General features: G+C 48.4%; 1 pseudogene; it reads left to right on the top strand.

Moving 5' to 3' along the window:
• Nucleotides 1-627: 627 nt before the first annotated feature.
• Nucleotides 628-3840, top strand: part of LOC140391346 (uncharacterized) — a 5366-nt pseudogene continuing 2153 nt past the window's right edge.

Below are 3840 nucleotides of genomic sequence, written 5' to 3'. Positions count from 1 at the left end.
ACATCGATACACAGGTACATCGCTACATCGATGCACAGGTACATAGATACATCGATGCACAGGTACATTGATACATCGATACACAGGTACATTGCGACATCGATACACAGGTACATCGCTACATCGATATACAGGTACATAGATACATAGATACACAGGTACATAGATACATCGATGCACAGGTACATAGATACATCGATGCACAGGTACATAGATACATCGATACACAGGTAAATCGATACATAGATACATCGATCCACAGGTACACCGATACATCGATACACTGGTACACAGATACATAGATACATCAATGCACAGGTACATAGATACATAGATACATTGATACATCGATACACAGGTACATCGATACACAGGTACATAGATACATTGATACACAGGTACATCGATACATCGATACACATGTACATAGATACATCGATACACAGGTAAATCGATACATAGATACATCGATGCACAGGTACATAGATACATAGATACATCGATACATCGATACACAGGTACATAGATACATAGATACATCGATACATCGATACACAGGTACATAGATACATCGATACACAATATACATAGATACATCGATACACAGGTACATCGATACATAGAAGTATGTTTTCCTGTGATATTTGGTTTTCCTGGGTTTTTGGGTTTACCTGGGTTACCTGGGTTACCAGGTTTACCTGCGTTATTGGGTTTACCTGGGTTACCGGGTTTACCTGGGTTACCTGGGTTATCGGGTTTACCTGGGTTACCGGGTTTACCTGGGTTACTGGGTTTACCTGGGTTACCTGGGTTATCGGGTTTACCTGGGTTACCGGGTTTACCTGGGTTACCTGGGTTACCGGGTTTACCTGGGTTATCGGGTTTACCTGGGTTACCTGGGTTATCGGGTTTACCTGGGTTACCGGGTTACCTGGGTTACCTAGGTTATCGGGTTTACCTGGGTTATTGGGTTTACCTGGGTTACCTGGGTTACCGGGTTTACCGGGTTTACCTTGGTTACTGGGTTTACCGGGTTTACCTGGGTTATTGGGTTTACCTGGGTTACCTGGGTTATCGGGTTTTCCTGGGTTACCGGGTTTACCAGGTTTACCTGGGTTACCGGGTTTACCGGGTTTACTGGGTTTACCTGGGTTACCTGGGTTACCGGGTTTACCTGGGTTACCGGGTTTAACCGGGTTTACCTGGGTTACCTGGGTTTCTGGGTTTACCTGTGTTACCGGCTTTACCGGGTTTACCTGGGTTTACCTTGGTTACCGGGTTTACCTGGGTTATTGGGTTTACCTGGGTTACCTGGGTTACCGGGTTTACCTGGGTTACCAGGTTTACCGGGTTTACCTGGGTTACCTGGGTTACCTGGGTTTACCTGGGTTACCGGGTTTACCGGTTTTACCTGGGTTACCTGGGTTATCGGGTTTACCTGGGTTACCTGCTGTTACCTGGGTTACCGGGTTTACCTGGGTTACCAGGTTTACGGGGATTACCTGGGCTACCTGGTTTACCTGGGTTACCGGGTTTACCTGGGTTACCGGGTTTACTGGGTTTACCTGGGTTACCTGGGTTTACCTGGGTTACCTGGGTTTACCGGTTTTACCTGGGTTACCTGCTGTTACCTGGGTTACCGGGTTTACCTGGGTTACCAGGTTTACGGGGATTACCTGGGCTACCTGGTTTACCTGGGTTAGCGGGGTTACCGGCTTTACCTGGGTTACCTGGGTTATTGGGTTTACCTGGGTTACCGGGTTTACCTGGGTTTACCTGGGTTACCGGGTTTAACCGGGTTTACCTGGGTTACCGGGTTTACCTGGGTTTACCTGGGGTACCTGGGTTACCTGGGTTTACCTGGGTTTACCGGGTTTACCTGGGTTTACCTGGGTTACCGGGTTTACCTGGGTTACCTGGGTTACCGGGTTTACCTGGGTTTACCTGGGTTACCTGGGTTACCGGGTTTACCTGGGTTTACCTGGGTTACCTGGGTTACCGGGTTTATCTGTGTTACCGGGTTTACCGGGTTTACCTTGGTTTCTGGGTTTACCTGGGTTACCTGGGTTACCTGTGTTACCAGGTTTACCTGGGTTACCGGGTTTACCTGGGTTACCTGGGTTACCGGGTTTACCTTGGTTACTGGGTTTACCTGGGTTACCTGGGTTATCGGGTTTACCTGGGTTACCGGGTTTACCTGGGTTACCTGGGTTACCGGGTTTACCTGGGTTATCGGGTTTACCTGGGTTACCTGGGTTACCTGGGTTATCGGGTTTACCTGGGTTATTGGGTTTACCTGGGTTACCTGGGTTACCGGGTTTACCGGGTTTACCTTGGTTACTGGGTTTACCGGGTTTACCTGGGTTATTGGGTTTACCTGGGTTACCTGGGTTATCGGGTTTTCCTGGGTTACCGGGTTTAACCGGGTTTACCTGGGTTACCGGGTTTACCTGGGTTTACCTGGGGTACCTGGGTTACCTGGGTTTACCTGGGTTTACCGGGTTTACCTGGGTTTACCTGGGTTACCTGGGTTACCGGGTTTACCTGGGTTTACCTGGGTTACCTGGGTTACCGGGTTTACCTGGGTTTACCTGGGTTACCTGGGTTACCGGGTTTATCTGTGTTACCGGGTTTACCGGGTTTACCTTGGTTTCTGGGTTTACCTGGGTTACCTGGGTTACCTGTGTTACCAGGTTTACCTGGGTTACCGGGTTTACCGGGGTTACCTGGGTTATCGGGTTTACCTGGGTTACTGGGTTTACCTGGGTTAACAAAAACAAAGAACAAAGAAATGTACAGCACAGGAACAGGCCCTTCGGCCCTCCAAGCCCGTGCCGACCATGCTGCCCGACTAAACTACAATCTTCTACACTTCCTGGGTCCGTATCCCTCTATTCCCATCCTATTCATGTATTTGTCAAGATGCCCCATAAATGTCACTATAGTCCCTGCTTCCACCACCTCCTCCGGTAGCGAGTTCCAGGCACCCACTACCCTCTGCGTAAAAAACTTGCCTCGTACATCTACTTTAAACCTTGCCCCTCTCACCTTAAACCTATGCCCCCTAGTAATTGACCCCTCTACCCTGGGGAAAAGCCTGACTATCCACTCTGTCTATGCCCCTCATAATTTTGTATACCTCTATCAGGTCTCCCCTCAACCTCCTTTGTTCCAGTGAGAACAAACCGAGTTTATTCAACCGCTCCTCATAGCTCATGCCCTCCATACCAGGCAACATTCTGGTAAATCTCTTCTGCACCCTCTCTAAAGCCTCCACATCCTTCTGGTAGTGTGGCGACCAGAATTGAACACTATACTCCAAGTGTGGCCTAACTAAGGTTCTATACAGCTGCAACATGACTTGCCAATTCTTATACTCAATGCCCCGGCCAATGAAGGCAAGCATGCCGTATGCCTTCTTGACTACCTTTTCCACCTGTGTTGCCCCTTTCAATGACCTGTGGACCTGTACTCCTAGATCTCTTTGACTTTCAATACTCTTGAGGGTTCTACCATTCACTGTATATTCCCTACCTGCATTAGACCTTCCAAAATGCATTACCTCACATTTGTCCGGATTAAACTCCATCTGCCATCTCTCCGCCCAAGTCTCCAAACAATCTAAATCCTGCTGTATCCTCCGACAGTCCTCATCGCCATCCGCAATTCCACCAACCTTTGTGTCGTCTGCAAACTTACTAATCAGACCAGTTACATTTTCCTCCAAATCATTTATATATACTACAAAGAGCAAAGGTCCCAGCACTGATCCCTGTGGAACACCACTGGTCACAGCCCTCCAATGAGAAAAGCATCCTTCCATTGCTACTCTCTGCCTCC

Source organism: Scyliorhinus torazame, chromosome 15, assembly GCF_047496885.1.
Source record: "Scyliorhinus torazame isolate Kashiwa2021f chromosome 15, sScyTor2.1, whole genome shotgun sequence".
NCBI lineage: Eukaryota > Metazoa > Chordata > Chondrichthyes > Carcharhiniformes > Scyliorhinidae > Scyliorhinus > Scyliorhinus torazame.
The sequence above is the reverse complement of the archived record's forward strand: the minus strand, read 5'-3'. Positions and strand labels throughout refer to the sequence as shown.